Source organism: Conger conger, chromosome 6 (assembly GCF_963514075.1).
Source record: "Conger conger chromosome 6, fConCon1.1, whole genome shotgun sequence".
Lineage (NCBI taxonomy): Eukaryota > Metazoa > Chordata > Actinopteri > Anguilliformes > Congridae > Conger > Conger conger.
Window position 1 is genome coordinate 39,973,066 of NC_083765.1, and position 20,186 is coordinate 39,993,251.

The window sequence follows — 20,186 nt, forward strand, 5'->3', positions numbered from 1 at the left end:
AGTGACTGGTATAAGTACGGCTGATAAATGTTTATGGGCTGCAGTAAATGAAGCTCTCAGGTGCTAATTAAGCGATGTGAAAGTAGTGCTCGTCTCTGGCGGTATATCCACCACGGTTTAACGAGCGCGTGTGTTAGCTCAGCTGCCAACGTTACTTCTACGGGCAACCTGTAGCCTGGTGGCTAAGGTACATGGCTTGGACCCATAAGGTTGGTCGTTCAAGCCCCGGTGTAGCCACAATAAGATCCACACAGCTGTTGGGCCCTTCACCTCACATTGTTTAAGGGAGGATTGTCCCCTGCTTAGTCTAATCAACTGTACATCACTTTGGATAAAGCGTCAGCAAAATAAATAAGAAATTACATATTTACCGGCTCTCCCTGTAAGCCTCTTGTTTAGTTTTTTTGTGTGTTGTCATAGATTTACACGTTTCTAACTTTTTTGTGTGTGTGTGTCTGAAGAAAGATGGCCGCAGACTATTTTGCTCCAAAGTAATGTATGATTAACTGACGTTTGGACATAAAGTATCTTCTTCAGGTTGTATATGAGGCGTATCAGAAGACGCAGTGTGTCGAAACGTCAGTTTTTTAGGAGTGTGTGACGATCTTTTTCTCTGAGTGCTCTCGGTTAGTCAGCTCCTTGCTACATTTCTGCGTGTGCGTGCTCCCTGCCTGTCCCCTGTGTGTGTGCAGTAAACGCTGCTCTTCTGTCAGGACAGATCGCTTCTCCGAGTGGTGCTGGTGCAGCTTTGCCTGCCTGGTGCGTTCGTGGTGCGTAGGCTGCTGTTCTACAGCGTGTCAGCGCACTTGGGGCTGCCTGCTTGTGTTCTTTTTTCACACTTCGCGGCTGTTTTCTGCCCTGTTCGTCCTGGCTGTAGCGGTTAGGGACCTGGGGTCGTAAGCAGGAGCTTACATTGAGCTTGCCGGTTTGAATTCTGGGTGCTCTGCTGTTTGTCTGTGTCCTCTGTCTAGTTTGGCTCTGTTGAGCTTCACCCCGTTGTATGAATGTGTAAATGAAGCACTGTAGGAGGACTTGGCAGGTAAGCTAAGAGCTAATGGCTAAGGCGGTCGCTGGTTGTGTGTTTCTTTAGCCTTGTGTGTCAGCCCTGTATCTCTCTACCCTAAACCCGTGTTGTTCTCTGTGAAACATGAACGGGAGAGAACACTAGGCAATTAAACCTAATTAGCCCTGACCCCCAGGGATGCTGCGTCCCCAATCGGGGAACGTTCTGTCACTGGTGACCCCCAGAGACCAGCCTATCCCGATCCCAATCAGGGAACGTTCTAGAAATGTCACCGCGCTTTTACTCGTTTTAGAGTTTCATCAGTAGAGCTGAAAAATAAGGCGAATAAAACTTCATTCTTTTGTGTTCTGTGATTGTTAGGTTGTGACCTAAAATGAAGTCGGACTCTTCAGACTTTTCCGTTTCAGTCCCGTGGTTTTGTTAGAATGTCATGTTAGACATTTTTCCTGGTATTAAACAGAGGCTGTACAGTGCTACAGGCGACATTAGCTCAGGAGGTTAGAATGGTAGTCTGCCAGTTGCTTGAGTCATACGCCTAACCCCCAATTGCTCCCAACGAGGTGTGTGTGTGTGTGTGTGTGTGTGTGTGTGTGTGTGTGTGTGTGTGTGTGTGTGTGTGTGTGTGTGTGTGTGTGTGTGTGTGTGTGTGTGTGTGTGAATGCGAGGCATCAATTGTAAAGCACTTTGGGGGGGTTCCAATGCCCCTCTACCCCCTCAAGTCGGTTTGAAATTTAGGGGGTAAACGCGGTTCCAAAAATAATTCTGCGGTGCCTGGGAACAGTTCAGGAATTTCTGGAAAATCCAGCAGTTGTTGGACAGGCTCACGGTGGTTTTCTAGGTTTTACAGGAGTTTCTAGGAAACAAGGCTTATGGGAGAGGTCAGGCCTGTTTACACAAGACAGCGTTGCTGAATTTTGGGGGGTCTGAGACGGCCGGGGTGTAAGCTTCTCGACTTGGGACGCTGGGAATATCTGGGAATATCCTTCCTCCGGAGCACCGCCTAACTCGTGGCCGCAGATGGTTTCCATGCAGCGTTCGTTTCACACAGGCTGCGGAGAGGAGTGCCTCCTGGTGCACAACGGTCCACCAATCAGAAAGCTCTGCAGAAGAGAGGGGGGCAGGCTGGCGTGCATTTCTGGGGCGACGGGGGCCTAACCACTAGGCAGGGTTTGTCCCCAGGGGTGTTTTAGGGGTTTATTTACGCTGTGTCTGCATAAATAAATAATGCTTACAGCGGTTTGGGGGGAACCTGATACCCCCCTGCCAGATTCCACCCGCCTTCACAGGCTTTTTTTATTTTTATTTATTTATTTATTTTAGTTCAACTGGAATTTTATTTAATTTCCTGAACTGACTGAATTGAAATGGAACACTATGGAGGTGCAGCATCATCACCATAGTAACGTGCTTAGCAACAGCCAGCTGGACCCACACAGTCCAGATGCAGTGGCACCTCTCAGTGCTTATAGAATATCAGCACTTTCTACAGAGGACCCAAAACTAGGGTTTCCATCAGTAACTGTCACAATATGTGTGTCCCCCTAGGTGACAGTCGTGATATGTGTGTTTCCATCGATGACAGTCGTGATTTGTGTGTCTCCATCGGTGATGGTCGTGATTTGTGTCACCATCGGTGACGGTCGTGATATGTGTGTCTCCATCGGTGACGGTTGTGATATGTGTCTCTCGGTGGGTGACAGTCATATGTGCCTCTCCGTCAGCTGAAACTAAGGTTTCCATCAGTAACTGTCACAATATGTGTGTCTTCATCAGTGTCAGTCGTGACATGGGTCTTCATCAGTGAGTTGCGATATGTGTGTTCCCAAAGGTGACGATCACGATATGTGTATTTCCACTGTTTTCATGATGCAGAAAAAGGAGGAGCTTCCTTGGTCTCTTTTTTTCTTTATTCCAGCTGTGGAGAGTGTGGGTATCTGCAATTTGAATAGAAACACTGTACATGTTTACATGTACAGTGTTTTTATGTATACGCACACACACACACACACACACACACACACAGACACGCATTTCCTGGGATTTCTCCCTTTCAGGTTTACTGGCTCCGCATGCTCTGTATCAGTGGTGAGAGCTGGATCTATTGGCTGGGTGAGTGGTGAGAAGGTGAACCTGTGAACATGTAAACCTATGGCATGTTGACCTCTGTAATTTAGGGCCAGGCTCTTGAGGCCTAGATCTCACAGCTTAAAAGGCTTCACAGTAACTTAAATAAATGAACTCTGATAGAGTACACTTTACTCTCAGAGTTGATTTATCATGTTCCTCCCCCTGTGGGCACAACTAAACTGTACAAATATGGTAACTTGGTGTAATGCTCATTGCCTGTGTATGAATATAATTGACTGTGTGTGCTGTGCTAGCCACACTGCCTGAGCTGTGCTGAGCTACTGCAGGGTGCTGTCGGAGTCATTTCTGTCAGGAGACTGTGGAGGCCTACTGTGCCTGGTCTTTGTTTTCAGTGGGATTATTATACTGTGAAATTGGTCAGCTTGTGTGTGTGTGTGTGTGTGTGTGTGTGTGTGTGTTTACAGGAGGTACTTTTTTGGTAAAGTTAAAGGTCTGCGAGAGAGATGCTGCAATTTATTTGTTTTTGTATTTTTCTTGGCATCTCTGCGTCTTTTAAATGCTGGAAAACTGGAGTGTTATCCAGTGTTTCCCCTGCAGATTACATCCAGAGTTTATGTCTTTGTTGGAGCCTGAGTGGTTATTGGATATCGGTGCAGATGGGGGTTTCTCTGGGCTCTGAGAGTGGGGCAGGGGGCTGGTTTGTGTGTGGGGATGGGGGTTTCTCTGGGCTCTGAGAGAGGGGCAGGGGGCTGGTTTATCTGTGGAGACGGGGGTTTTCTCTGGGCTCTGAGCGGCTGCTTGTTTGTGTCTCTGTGGAGACAGCCGTGTTGGGGTGGGAGGGGTGAAGCTGTGGGCGTTGTCAGAAGAACGTGTTACATAATAACAAACACGCTGTTATTTGGGTCACGTTACAGGGCTGCGTTTTAGCACACGGCCACTGCTGTCCCAACACGGTTACCCAGGGCAACCGCAGGGCGAGTCCTGCTGAGTATTTCAGGGCTCCGGAGTCCCCCTCATACCTCCCATACCAAGTCCCCTGCCAAGCCACCCAAATCTGGCCCAGCGCAGCGAGTGTTGGGTTTCCTGTGCTTAAGAGGTGGGGGTCATGCATTTGGCGTACTGTCAGCACCGTAGGCCAAATGTGGAAGGCGGTTTGGGGTTGCCAGGTTGCCAGGTTTCCCCCCCCCCCCCCCCCCCCAATGAAAATAGAAAATGGTGATCGCAACACAGATACAGAATCATAATGCCTTCTTCTCTTCTTTAATAGGATGTTTAAGTGCAAAATACATCTTGTGGGTAACTTAACGAAATTAAGCAAGTGCCTAATTATATATCCATTAAGATAACCGCAGTTGACTGGGCACTTGGATATAAATAAAGTCTTTTGCCATTAATGGTGTCTGTAAGGACCTGGGACTGTGCTGGTATCCATGGGATAATTAGTGGCAAGAGCCAAGTAGCCCAGTGTCAGTCCTAAAGCATACAGAGAGATGGTACAAAAGAAGGAATATTTGTGTTGCATACTGTTGCGTCATCAGAGAGAGGGTGTGTTGAATTATTTTTGGTCTCTGGCATAATTGATTGGGCCCAGGGAGACGCAGCGAGGTGGGAGAGAGAGAGAGGGCTTCTGAACCTGTACACCCACCTGGTCCTCCCAACACAAGCAGTGTTTCAGTGTGTAGGGCTTTTGATACTTTTGGGCAAGGATAACAAGCACACTCTAATGAAAGCTGTCTCTAGCACAGGGTTGTTAAAATGGAGTTTGTGAGTGTACGCGTGTGCCCGCGTTTCTGTGGACATTTGTGTGTGTGTGTGTGTGTGTGTGTGTGTTTGTGTGTGGGTGTGCTTGTTTCTGTGAGCATGTGCCCCCAAGCACCAAGCTATGCAACACATTTGCTGAAAAATATATTTTTTTATAATTGACTACATATCATTCTAATGATGGTAAAGACTGCTTTTATTAGCATTTTTAACCTATTTAATTTTTTCCAAAACTGGAATCCCTTATTTCTCACTGACCTATATTTCTGTGTGGGCACGTGTATGTACGCTTGTGATCTTGCAATGTATAATGTACCTGTGTGCCTATATGGGCATGTTTTTTTGTGTGGGTGGACGCGCACTTCTGTCACCGTAGGATGATGTATCAGCATGGTGCTGGTCACTGGGGCCCTGTGCTGATTTTAGGTTTTTAAACGGGGAATAGCTGAATGATAATCCTGATGAGTCTGTGGCAGTGTGCTGCCTTAGCCCTGTACTCACCAGGTCATAAAAATTACAGTTTAAAAACCCTTTTTCATTTCTGCTTCACAGCTCTGAATGCACAGCAGCGTCCTTCCCACACATGTGGCCTGAGTGTGTGTGTGCGTGTGTGTGTGTGTGAGCGAAGCTGCTCTTAATCACGTTCTCCCTCGACAGGGAGATACACTCTACAGAAAGAGTGAGCCTGGCTGGTGGTTCTGGGACATGCCATGCACATGAGACCAGTCCCAGAAGATAAGATAATAAAGTGTAGCATTTTATTGTCCATTAGATATCACATAACACTAACACTAAAATTCAGTCTCACGGTTTCAGATGAAATATGCAGGAAGCTATCGGCTCAAATTCATCTCGCGATTTCAGATGAAGTAGGCCGTTCAGCTCGCTATCTGCCAGATTGAATTTGGCATTTTCAGAGGTGTCCAGCGAGCTGTCTGTCCAGGAGATTTAATCTCGCATTTTTAAACAGACAGTGGTGAGAATAAACGGACTGATATTGCGTGTGGCTTCCTGAAGGTGTGGGGAGTCAGGTGTGTACAGGTGCTCTATCCGGAGTAACTGACCTGGCTTACGCTCATTATTACAGTCCATGCAAGCAGCGGGATGTTTAACTGAAGTGGCCTCTGTGTCATTCACATGGCCTTGTACAACAGTGCCCCCTCCTAACCCTTGTCCATTGGGGTGCCACTTCTCTATAATAGTAAAATGGCCGCCCTTCGTGGCTGTGGTTTACGAGTCACCTGGCTGTGTCTTCATTTTTTCCAGCTCCATTTCAGTCTGGAAGAAATTCAGCCCACTTTCAGCTCTTATGTTTTACAGAGAAATCGAACGGTTCCCTTCGTACTATGGGCTTTCTCACACGCCGTTTCACACCTTGTTCAGGTTCTTATACCGAGGCTTTTTACCTGTAATCCTTCGTTTAAGCAGGCTGGGTGTTTGAGTCTCAGAAATGGTGTATTTGTAAGGTGAATGAGGTTTATATTGGATTTTGGGCCCTTGTGGGCTGGGTGTAATACAAACGGCATTAGGGTCTATTCTCTGGGTGTAATACATACGGCATTAGGGTCTATTCTCTGGGTGTAATACATATGGCATTAGGGTCTATTCTCTGGGTGTAATACATATGGCATTAGGGTCTATTCTCTGGGTGTAATACATACGGCATTAAGGTCTATTCTCTGGGACATTGAACTGCAGCCAGGCTGTGGTTGCGGGCCCTACTTGGCTCAGCAGTTGCATATGTGCCGTTTGTGTTCTTATACAGCTTTGTCGGTCTCCTTGGATACGGATCGGCTTTCTAAAAGCATAAATGAATAAACAGCGATTCCTTCTCTCCTGGATTTATTTCTTTATTTACTCGCCTTCCACCAGTCTTTCTCCATTTTGCCCCCACCTCTCTCTCTCTCTCTCTATCACTATCATCCTTCTTTCCTTCTTTCTCCTGCTCTCTACCCCTCTCTGTCTCTTTCCTTCACTCACCCACCTCTCTCTCCTCTCTCGCTCTCTCTCCTCTCTCCCTCCCTCTCTCTCCCCCCCCCCCCCCACCGTCTCTCTGATGGTACCTGTTTCTCAGTGTTGCGTTAGCTCCTGTGTTGAGGGTGTTGCTCTCAGATGCTAGGTGTGGAGGTGTCCTGACCCTGGGGTCTCTCGCTGCTGTGTCAGAGGCTGCTCTCGTGCGCCCCCTGGTGTCCTCTCCACTGCAGTGAGCCACTAAAAGGCCATTAGCCTAATGTGCCGGGCCTGTCGCTGATGGCCAGGTTTGAGAGGATGTGAGTGGCTGGATTTATCTGTTTCTGTTTGTGACATTTTGTCAGTGACTTACAGTTGATTTGACTAAGCGGGGACCAATCCCCCTGGAGCAATGCAGGGTTAAGGGCCTTGTTCAAGGGCCCAACAGCTGTGCGGATCTTATTGCGGCTCCACCAGGGCTTGAACCACCAACCTTCCAGGTCCCAGTACTGTAGCCACTAGGCTACAGGCTGCCTCTACATAACGCATCATGGTATTTGGATGATTTCATGTGCATATCTGCAATGTGTAACATGGTTCCCGATTAGCATAGTACATTTACCATTTAGTGCTTTAGTGATGTCGCCCCCACTGGGAATGTTGTTGGCCTGGTCTGGATCTGGCGCTCTTGTAACTGGAGAACTTTTTTTGGTGGATTCTCTCTAACGTTTGGGCCAAACGGGTTGTGATGCTCGGTAGGTCCCGTACTGAAGGGCCCGTGCCAGTTGCCTACCCACGCCTGCATGTGAACGCACCGAGAGGACCCTCTCCGACTCGCCTCTGAGCTCTTCTCCGCCTTCTGAAGGGAGAAGTGCCCCGCACAACACCCAAGCGCTCAACGAGTGCTTCCCGAAATAGCCGCCATTTCCATGCAGTGCGGACAATGGGCTTCGCCAACGCACCTGAAGTTATGGGTCGTGAGGAAAATTATCACTCATTTTGGTTCATGAAGTTACGGGTCGTGAGGAAAATTATCGCTCATTTTAGTTCATGAAGTTACGGGTCGTGAGGAAAATTATCACTCATTTTGGTTTATGAAGTTATGGGTCGTGAGGAAAATTATCGCTCATTTTAGTTCATGAAGTTACGGGTCGTGAGGAAAATTATTGCTCATTTTGGTTCGTGAAGTTACAGGTCGTGATGAAAATTATCGCTCATTTTAGTTTGTGAATGTATTCCACTTCTACGTGGGATAGAAGCCTACTAATTCTCGTCTCCATGTCTTCATTCCCGGTGGTATGAGTGTGGCAGCAGGAAGAATACTAAAAGAAAACCCAGATGTAGCTACATGGTTGTGTTTGCTCTAACAACACCGTTTAGCTGTGAGTATGTTGGTGATATACCAGTCACTCGTGCCTCATTGCTTTATGATAGTTGGGTTGTCGTGATGTTGGATGCCCTAATTCCACAGTTAGGGAACCCCTGCAGCAGTGTAAAGTAATGTCTCGGGCAGGTTTATTCTCTGTAAACGGTCAACTTCTGACTGGAGCTGCAGACTGTTGGCTTGTGGGAAGGTGTGCAGCCCTGCTGGAGGAGCAGTGGTTGTTCTGTTAGCCACATTATCTCCACTCTCCTCGTCTCCACCCCAGTGTGGACTGTGCTTCTGTCCTAACTGAATCTAGCACTCATAAACGCTGGCCTTAAATGTCCCGTAAATGATCAGTTCCCAGATATGAATGCATTATTCATGGAGGGAAAGTGAGAGAAAGAGAGAGAGCGAGGGAGAGGGAGAGTGAGAAATGGAGAGAGGGACATGATTCTGTTTACGAGAGCCAGTCCCAGAGAATTCATTAAGCTGTAACTGAATCTGAAGAGCCCTTTTTCCTGTTTTTCTTTTTTTTTTCCTCTCCAGCCAGTGAACAGCTCTTGAATTATTGATCAATCAGGTCACAGCCCTTTGAAGATGGAAGGACAGATATTCAGGTGTCCTTCCAGTCCCGCCCACCGCACATGACTCCGCCCACCCAGTCCCACCCCTCTTCAAAATGAACGCCGCCTTCGAGGTTCAGAGTCTGAACTCTGATAGGGAAACTGCTGTTTCAAATAAAAATAAGATGCATTCCTATCGGGTGTTCTGCAAAACATTCCTCGCAGCAAGTGGCTGAGTTTCATCTGTATTTAGTTTTTATTTATTTTCTGTGGACGACCAGCATCGGCAGAGGGGAGTTTACCCATCTCTGACTGACGCAGTGGCGTGAGAGACCGCTCACGTCATCGCTTGTTGATGTGGTCACATCCATCACGTCATTGAGATTTTCTGACTTACGCCTTTTGTGTGTTTAATTTCTCACACGGTGTACACACACCACACGCACTACACGCAGTACATGCATGTGCACATGCGCTCACACATACACACATACACACACTCTCACACACACACAGAAATAACACACACCCACACACATACGCACACTCTCTCTCTCTCTCTCTCACACACACACACACACACACACACTCAATCCACACAGCACATGCGCACACTTTCATGAACATGCACACATACACACACACACACACACACACACACACACACATAGAAATAACACACACACAATATAAAGATGTGTGTCCTTGGTGTTGTCCACTTCCTTTTGTTCATTCAGAATGACTCTGTCTATCTCCGTGTTTGTCAGGGACTGCGCTTCGTGGTTTGCGGTCGGTGAAAGCCTGTGGCTAAAGTGTCTTACTGCTGTACGTGCGCTTACCACAGCCCAGTCCTCGAGCACAGCCGGAGTACGTTCACAAGAAATGAAAAGGCGGGCTGGCGAATGACTCATTTTATCTCTCTCTCGAGTACTCCTTCCTGCCTGGCCAACAGCGGTGCAGGCATTACTGCTGTTGTGATGTGGAGAGAGAGAGAGAGAGAGAGAGAGAGAGAGAGAGAGAGAGAGAGAGAGAGAGAGAGTTTCTCACAGGTATGAGGTGGAGGGATTTGGAGAGGCTCAGAATCTGTTTCATAAACCTCCATTGAGACGGCAGTGTGGGTATTCCCATCTTTCAGAACAATGATATCAGGAGCGAAAGGAGGGGGAGAAAGTGTCCCATCGCTGTGAACAGTGAGAAGGCCTGAGCACGTTTTTAACCGAACATGTAACCAGTCACCTGGAGAAGCCTGTAGGACAAACATATTCTCTGCAAGAGCACTGTCTCTGTGATAGAATATCCCTCTCTCCTGCCCGACCACATCCTGTGCTTTGGAGTGTGTCATCTGCATGGGTGCACTCACACATTCACACATTCACACTCACACACACACACACAAACTCACACACTCACTCATACACACACACGCACATGTGCTCACACACTCACACGCTCACACACTCACTCACTCACAGACACACACACACATGCACATGTGCACACACACATACACACACGCCCTCACACATGCATGCACACGCACCCACACATGCCTGTGAAAACGGACACAGACATGCCCGCACATACGCACCCATGCGCACTCATACGCGCTCTGCTGGCTATCATTAAATTACTGGCCGGTGCCATCACTGATACAGCTTCTGGATCATTAAGCTTGGTGCAGCTTACACACTTAATCCAGTTACACTCTACTGCAAGAATCTCAAACTCCAGTCCTGAAGGGCTCCATTGTCTGCAGGGTTTTGTTGTTTCCGTTAAATACACAGAAGATTTAGAGTCTTAGAAACAAGGTTTGAGACTTGGGTGTGAAAAGCTCAACTGGGTGGAAGCAAACTGCAGCTGGTGTCCAAGAAATTACAGAAATGACCGTCTCATGAAATAATGGGAGACATTATGTTCCAATGTGGGAGAGAAAAATAGGGTGTAAAAACTCCCTGTTGTGCCAGTATAAAATGCGTCTGCCTTTAGGGCAAGAACGGTTCGATCTTCAGCTAGTTTTTAGGGCTGAGCTCATTGCCTGTGAGAAGTCTGTTTATTGTAAAGTTAAACTTCACATTTATCAAAGTAATGATGTAACATATTTTGGATTTAGTTCATCGATCAAAAACTGAAAATGCAAAGGCTTTGTCTTGTTTCTGCCACGGAAGAGAAATGATTGTGTTCTCTCATTTTGGGTGTCATTTTCTGTAATAATTAAATTTAGTTCTGGCTGGGATCTGATGAAATGAGGTTTGTGATAGATTGCTGTGGGACTTGGGGAGTAGGTGTGCCTTTAAAAGGGTGTGCTAAATTTAGGGAGAGAGAATGGAAATAAGTGCCAGTTTCTGTCTTTTTGACAGTAAGACTGGAGCAGTGGGCACGGTCCAGCAGGGTCTGTGACACACACACACACACACACACACACACTCACACTCTCTCTCACACACACACACACACACACACACACACACACACACACACTGAGCTGAACTGAAATGAAAGTATATAGAAAATAAAAGTATTCCATGATGTGCAATTTTATGAAATGGCTTTGGGAAATAGCTTCTCAACCCTTGATGTACGTAGTAATTGAAGCTCATCACTGAAAGATATGAAGTGCTCTGGAACTAGAATGTCTGGAATGTTCCATTTCAGTTTCACGACCATCCCAGGACCTTTGACCTTCTGTGCATTATTAGTACGTAAACGTGTATACGTCTAAAATTTGCCGATATATTCATAGATGAAGTATCAATATATAGCAGTATAGTAATATATCTAGGGCGACATTAGTTCAGGATGAGTCGTCATTAGAGTCTGGCAGTCGGACGGTTGCCGGTTCGATCCTGCCCTGGGCAATTGCTCCTGATGAGCTGAATGGTACCTTGCATGGCAGTTTATGATAAAGGAGCTATAAAAATGCAGTCAATTTACCATTTCAGCGATGGAGGTATGTGAGCCAACCATTGAGCGGTTTGAGGCACAGTATTTAAGACATGGCATCACACACAGCCTCGGGAAGCTGGCCCTGACTGCAAATGCCTTCCTGTGAAACTGTCCGTTATGATTTGTGATTGGGTCGCGGAATGAACAGCTGTGTGGGGAATTTAAGTTGATTGCATCGGAATTAATTTGAGAACTAATTTAATTAATTAGTAATTATAACTGATATAATTAACCGCTTAAGTATCACTCCTTTTCTTAACACAATGGCATACCCAAAATAAAATGCCTTGTATTCTTGAACCATTTTGACGAAAGGCATAATCCTAGTGTCTTCTGAAAGGTAACCCTTTGCGGTTTGTTTTCCAAGAGCCAGAATTACTCAGAATATCACTAAATCAAAGTTACAGAAGCACACACGCAGTAGAAGTGTAAGATTGTTTTCTCACTGAAAAGGTTTCCTGTTTTTGAGTGGATACAGATTATTGTGGCAGTGCCTGGCACGCTTAGAAACCCCCTTTCAAATTTGGCCAATATCTGCCCGCTCTCTGAGTGGTGTTCCTGTACCCCTCTATTCTGGCACTGCCGTCTCACCATCCCAGGTACTCACACACACACACACACACACACACCGTCCGCTCTCTGAGGGTACTCCAACTGCTCTACCCTTTTATTCTGCCTTTCAGATGTGGTGCCATGAACTCATTTTCATCCATGGCAGCAGGGCTACTTTGCTATCAGAGGAATAGTTTGCATCTGTATTGTAGTTTTTATTTTTAAATTGTGTAGGCTGCTCTTGTCTGAATAACCCCCAGTATGAACACATACACACACGCCAGTGTGTTCTCCAGTGTGTCCGCCAGTGTGTCTGCCAACAAGAATGCAAATGAACAGGAAGACATTTTGAAGCATTATAATTTGTTTAATTTCAAAATAGCTTTTGTCACCTCTCCACTTTAATGAATGAAACTTAATTCTCATTCATTATGCGCATAATTTAGCGTTTTTAATTGGTGAAATCGCAAGCTGCACTGTTCCATTGGGAATAGCAGTTTCAATCTAGATTTGTGAAGACGGTCTTACCCGGTGGATATACAGGCTGATGTTTGTCCGACAGCTTGTGTGTGTGAAAGCCGGGTCCTCTGTGGAGAATACACGCTAAACACTAAAAGCCTTCTCCACTCCGCCCGTGCCTGAGCGGAACCCACCGGTCTTCACGCCGCCGTTTTCAGCGCAATTAAAACGCTCTCTACGGCACGCGGGAAGCATCGCAAACGAGCCGTTTCGTTCAGAAGGAGCGGATTAATGATCTTAATCCACACAGATGAGACGATGTGAATCTAATCACGCCGCTGCCCTGCACTGGGGCACCCGGGGAACGGCCGTCATTACCATAAACCGCCAAGGGACGGGGGAAACGCTGCCATCGACCAGCGGCGCTCTGCAAAACCAAGACTTCGGACGTTTAATTAGCGAAAGAAATGAGTTACATTGCCCCGGAGGCCTGTGGAAGTCCGCATATCGTACTATATTATGCAATAATATCCACTCTTTCAATTGAATAATCGTAGGTGGAAATGGGAGGAATCTTATTTTTTTTGTTCTCTTTTTGCTGTTGTAAGCATTTACTGAATATATTCACAGAAAGAAAATCAATATCTGCTCAAATTTTCTATGAATATTTTCACAGTAAAAAAAAAAAAATCAATAGCCGCTGTAATGTACTTTACTGTTGGCTCAATAAAGGCTTGCTGACTGTTTTAATGGATGCTTTTAATAATTAAAGAACTCACTTTCCTTACTTTGCACCTCATCTTTTTTTATGGGCTCACAGAACTCCCTACTGCATTCCCCAAACTTACTCAGATTACGCCTCCTCGGACGTTTCCCCAAGTGCAGCTTCTGTTTCCTCACACGCACACACAAACGCACACACACTTTTACACAGCCTTTGTTTTTCTCCGTGGCCCGAGAGTGCTGCAGCCTGTGTGGGCTTTAAAATCAAGATCCAGGTCAGACCCCAGACCCCAGGTGCCACCCTGCTGCCCTTCAGAACCACGGTTTGTGGCACTTTGATCTGTGTAAGCACCACGCATTACACCACGTGATGCTTTACAGAGTAACAGAAGAGCAAAAAACCGAAGGGCAAACACCATTTCAGAACTCTTCAGAACTCTCATTGAGGAGAAAAGCCCCAAACAGTCACGAGAGGAAAAAAACTCCCCAATGAAATGAAGTGGAAACTTACAGAACGGTAGATCTGGGGGAATTGGGTTAGGAACAGGTCATCTGAGGAGTTCACCTGGGCACTGGCCTGGCGCAGCAGCAAAGCCGCCTTTGAGAAAACTGCCGTGTTCTGAATAAACGGTTACCTGGGGCTGTTGTGCAGTCAGTTTCAAAGGTCAGAGTGTCAAGAGGTGTCCGTCTCCCCCTCCACTTCATCTTCTCCCTCAGACTGACCTCTGTTGCTTCATTACCGCCGGCTAATGTTTGATTAGCGGAAGGGAAAGGGACCTAGGGTTAGACTGGATGTCTTGGTTAACAGCCTTCATCCAATTAGCTTCACAGGAAGAAACTAACTTCTGCTGCAACTGTCGAGCCAAAATGGCACCATTGCGAATTGGTGAAAAAAAAAAAAAAAAGTGTTAACAGTTCAATTATGGTCGACAGGTTGCTAATAATATAAAGCGGTATTTTATGGGTAAATACTGAATCATTTTACTCGCTGGCCCATTATTACTGTGAAAATGAGCTGTGGACAGGAACTGGTGAATGTGATTATATTAACTCAGTGTTTTAGTATTGTATAGTATTATTAACTATACCATATAGTCACTATAGTCGCTGTATTTCTCTGTGTTTCTCAGTATTTTTCATTCAGGAATACAGCAGACACTCCATCCAGAGGATGTTTTCTGAAGGGATTCTGGTTAAGCACCTTACTTCATGTCATAATGGCTGTGCCTCACCTGAGAATAAAACTCACAGCCTCTTCGTTACCAGTGCACTTCCCAAGCGGTGAAACGATATCTCATCCGCCCTTATTTATTCTGCATTTATCTGTCTCTTCAGCCCCCGTTTTCTGTGTTTGGAAGCATCTGTGCCTCTCCTTCAGGCCCCCGTCACTCAAAATCCACCGGCCTCCGGGCTAGTGAGAGTCGTGCTGCAGTGTGGGTCTCTCGCTCTGCTTCTTTCTCATGTCATATACATGGGGCCCAGTGAAATAAGCCCCAGGTGGATTAAAAGCGCCTTCCTGCTCCCTGAGCCTGCCGGAGTCTTCCGCTGTTTGCTAATGAAATTTCTCCGGTGTGTGTGGGAGCTTTTCGGCTAGTCGGGCCTCGCCACTCGCCCCTGCCCATCTGCCTTGCCAACGTTCCGGTTCCTCTTGATTAAATCAGCGGGAATTTCCGGGAGCTAAATCTATTGCCTGCTATATTGGTTCTGTACCAACTGGATTAGACCTATATATTTTTTTCCCCAAGGTATTGCAGTCACAGGCGAATAAAACACATTTGCTTGCACTGCAGTAATCTTACAGGGCTGATATGCTTCATGGTATTGAAAGTGGGCTAGTTTCTGCCTGAGGGGAACTAATTGAGATGGTATACTGTTCATGGTATACTGCCTAAGTGGTCGGCATAAATGGCTGTCTGTACATGCAACGGTCTGTATTCTCAATGGTCTGTGTCCTCGGCAGGTAAGAATAATGCTTGGGAGACTGCTAATGAGGGAGCTGTGCTTTATATCGCTGTGCTCAGACTGTGCTGATGGAGTTCTGCAGAGTGCACTGTGTTCTGCGGCATTCTGTGCTGTGTTCTGCTCCTCTCTGACCTGCTGTAACGGTAAAGTGAGCAGAGCAAAAGGTCAAAGGTTAATCGGCCCACGGTGGGCTCTTCCTGGCTGCGTCGGCCCCTGTTCTGTAAGCTTGCTGAGAGCACGACCATTATTTACCATCCCCGTCTGGATCACGAAAAACCCTCGTTTCCACATTCCGTCAAAGCAAATGTCACTTTGTTAATTAACTACTGTTTTGTTCGTTGGAATTATTAATATCAGGGCACACATTGGAGATGGATTATGATCCTGTAATTTCACTCGGGGCAGAGTTTGCTCTCCCCGGGCTCAGACTTCATTACACCGCTTCACAGCGGAGGACTCGGACATGGGTGACATTTCCGTACGTGCCCTCCCTCCTGCTCCTGATGTCATCGGAGGTAGAGACGCACCACTCCTCTGTTTCTCTGAGAGAAGGGGGGGGTTCCCTTTGGAGCAGGAATGCTGGATATTTACATGCTGTTTTGGAGAGAGGATTATAGTCAGTTGTGTAATGCGATTTGCCAGAGTGCAATGAGGGATTTCAACCCTCACCTCGAACAAAGAGTTCTTAGACAAACGTGTTATCAGTCAGATAAAGGCAAAATCGGCCCTAGCTAAGGGCAACAACGTTAATTTGAATTTGTCATCAGGGAGCGCAAACCTGATATGAGTCTTTGCATACTAGCATACTAGCACACTAGCCGGGCTAACCCTGCTACGCATTGTAGCAGAAATGGAGATGGAGAAAGAAACGTGCTTGACTGGGACACAGAAGGTTGGTAGTTCAAGCCCCATTGTAGTCACGTTGAGATCCACACAGCTGTTGAGCCCAAATTGCTCAAGGGGGATTGTCCCCTACTTAGTCTGTAAGTCGCTTTGGATAAAAATGTCAGCTTAGTAACAAATTATTATTATTCTGATTATTATTATTAGGAGAAATCCAGTAGAATATGTGCAGCTCCAGTGTGTTTAGACACCGCAGGTGGGTTAGAGAAGGCGGTGAGAGAACTTGTGCAGCCCTGTCATTTAGAAACAGCAGGTCACCTTCATCACAGCTCCTGGAACTGAGCTACAGGCTGATGTCCAGCTGAGGGAGTTCTGTTCCTTTTTCTTTCTTTTTCAAACTGTTTTTTTCCCACCTCAAACTGGAACGCGCAATCCTGATCTCGCCGCATCACTCCTGATAAGCCTGGCAGTCTGCGATCGCGGGGCTATCCTCGCTGTGATCTGATCCATGAGTGATCCAGTGTTGGTGCGTACAGCCAGTTAGCTCATTTAGCCACGGCAATTTGTGGAAACGCCATCTTGCGCACACGCCGGCCCTTCAGGAACGGAACTGCCCACCTCTGGTCTAGTTAGTGTCAAATTAGGAAAACTTGAAAGGGCTGACTTGTGTGAACTAATCAAATGGGATAGCTAAACCTCCTAAAGGTTTTTTTGGGTTCAAATGGACAGCACAATGTCCACACTATTCATGGCTTCATAAAGCCTCATCCTCAACTGTCATCCATATTGTGAATTAAGATCACAAATACGCAGGGATTTTAAGTTAAGTGACTGCATTTTTTTATTTTTTATCACTTGATCTGTTTGTCTTTAATATTATATTTTATGTAGCGCTCTGAGATCGAGGAACAGAGAGGTGGGAGACCTCAGTGTCCTGGATGCGGAATATGGGTGAAGGAGATCGGAGATGTAGGGGGGAGCTAAACCATGGAGTGCTTTTATAAACGAACAACAAGGTTTAAACATCAATCCTGAAACTACTGGGAGCCAGTGCAGGAAAGCGAGTATTGGTGTGATGTGTTCATGTTCCTTTGTACCAGTTAAAAGCCTTGAAGCAGCATTTTGCACTAGCTGCAGGCGGCGGAGGGATGTCTGGCTAAGATCGAAGTACAGGGAATTACAGTAATCGAGGCAAGATTATATGAATGTTTGAATAACTATTTCCAAGTTGTGCAATGAAAGGAAGGGCTTTGCTTTGGCTCAGAGTTGGAAAAAACGCTTGTTTGTTGAATGTAAGGGCGGAATCAAAAAAGACACCCAAAGATTTTGGCATGAGGTCTAAGAGAGTGGTGTCGAGGCCCTAGGTCAATAGAAAAACCTCAGAGAGAGTCAGGCGTACCGAACAGGATCACCTCTGTCTTACTTTCATTTAGCTGGAGAAAGTTTTTAGTCATCTAGGCTTTGATGTCCGCAAGGCAGTCAGACACTTAAGTGAACATTTAATTTGCTTTTAAAGGGAGGTAAAGCTGAATATTGTCTGCATAGCAATGGAAAAAAATATTGGATTTCTCCAAAATAGAACCGGATGGGAGCATGTACAGGCAGAAAAGAATAGGTCCTAAAATTGAACCCTGAGAGACTCCATTCTTTAGATAAGAGGCATACCATTTTAGGGCAGTGCCTTGAATGCCAACCTTAGGCATAATCCGGTCAATTAGGATATCATTGTCGACCGTGTCAAAAGCAGCACTAAGGTCCAACAAAACTAAAATAGAGCAATCTCCCGAGTCAACAGTTGACAGAAAGTCATTTGTCAAGGGCAGATTCAGTACTGTGAAGGGCTCTGAAACCAGACTGGAACTTTTTAAAAATAACAGTTGTGAATGTGCCATTTTTTCCAGGACCTTTGATAAAAATTTATATTTGGGAGAAGTTATTTACAATGGTGGGATCAAGGTTTGGCTTTAACAGAGGCTGAACCACAGCATGTTTAAAACAGGATGGGACAATGCCTGAGATCAGAGAGCGGTTGATAATAGACAGGATGCTGGGCTTTTGTCTGATATCATTTTAAAGAGGTGTGAGAGGACAGTGTCAAGAGGGCAGAATGAGATGCTTGTGTGTGTGCGCTGACCTTTGACCTTTTCATTCAACAGATTTTATCCCTAGGTTTTCAGCACAGGTGCCATTTTGTGGTCATCAAATGCCTCAATTTATTTTATTTCCGTTTGACCGCTGACAGGTTTTATGAGTTAGTTTTACAACAATAAATAAACAAATACCAAATCCTTTTCTTTTTTTTTTTCTAGACTGAAATTGTGCCTGAGGCAGATTGCTGTTTTGTGAGAGAGTCTGAGCTGCTTTTCCAGCACAAGGACAGATTCTGAGTTTGTCAGATAATGTTGGCCTGTAACAAACAGCATTGTGTTCTGTTCTGGAGCCCCTGCCCTCAGAGAGAGAGAGAGAACCATCAAAGCAGTAGAAATGTTGGCTGGAAAACGTGGTATTACATAAGCATGGACACAGTGTGTATTCCGTATTCCTGGGGCCATTCTTTTTTTGTTAATTCAGTGGGCTCAAATGTTTTTAAAAGCCTAAATTTGACGGAGGCTATGATAATGAATATTATAATAAGAGCCCGCTGTTTTCGGCACAGGGGGATTTTGCAGATATGGTATAGTATGAGCACATGTGATAGTTCCACAGAGTCCCTGGAGAGGGGCGTTCAGGGGCACCTGTATTCAAGGTTTTGAAGGTTATAGGGGGAGGTGGGAGAGTCAGAACAAGCGTTGTTTATTTGTACTGACGGCCATCAGTTTACATTTTCTTATTTTGATTCGGTTGTTAGTAACTTTGATTAATTGTGTTTAGTCACGGGGTAACTGTGGGTGAAGTGTCACTTCTCTGTCATGCTGACTTTATTACTTACAGACTTGGCTGATTTACTGTACCATTTGTACTAGACTTCATGTTCACAGCTGTAGATAACTGATTCTATGGGAACTGTATCTGACCTGCTCTGTAGTTTGTTCTGACGATCTTGATATGCACTTTTTGGACGTTGCTTTGGATAAAAGCGTCTGTAATGTAATAATGTGTAAGGGGGTCCTTACCCCCGTACCCCCAGCTCTGGAGCACTGTTTTCTTCTGTACTTCGGTGTCTAACTTTGTTGCGTCTGAGTGTGTGGCTCACAGGAAGGGCAACAGACGTTTTCAGAGAATACTGTTGGGTACACATTGTGATTCAGTCCACATTGGGCTATGCAAGACTTTGCAATAGTTTGGAATTGGCATTACTAAATGACACGTGTGTGGCGTCATTTCCTGAATTCATATCAACGGTTTACCTCAGAGCGCTCATTCAGTATGCAGCTAATTATAGCTCATTTGAAACCCTCTCAATGTAGGCCAGTGCAAGAATAGTTGCATGTTTGTGTATGGTTTGTGGCATTTGGTTTACCACAGACACACACACACCCACGCATGCACACTCAGGAGAATGCCCTTCACAAGGCTTGTTGCTAGATTTGTGGTACTCGCCGTCCAAGCTAAAAAAAGAAAATAGCATTAGTTGTTTATCTGTTTGTTTGTTTATTTATTTAAATGTGCAGGTGGTGAGATTTGGTACATGACTGCCTGTCAGTAATATGTGGAATGAAAGGCTTATTGTCCATTAAATATACAGGGTAAATAATGATGACTGCTTCTTTTTATGGATTTCATGCTCATTTCTGCTTTCAGTGATTTAATTAACCAGATCATACGCATGCTGACATTTGTGCCAGGTTTTTTGATAAGCCCATGATCGAGCTGTTGTTGTTTACCGCTATGAAATGATTTGTCTAGGGTTTGAGTGAGCTGTCCTTGTATATAGCTAATTACCTAACTGAGGCAGTGTAACTGATGGAGACAAAACGGCACACACAGCAGTGTTCCAGGGAGGAAATTCCTC

At 45.7% G+C, this 20,186-nt stretch overlaps 1 protein-coding gene across 4 annotated transcripts in view; it reads left to right on the forward strand.

Annotated features, from left to right (window-relative positions):
* LOC133130112 (protein phosphatase 3 catalytic subunit alpha-like) overlaps positions 1–20,186 on the forward strand; it is an 85,278-nt gene that overhangs the window by 19,809 nt on the left and 45,283 nt on the right. The window lies entirely within an intron of this gene.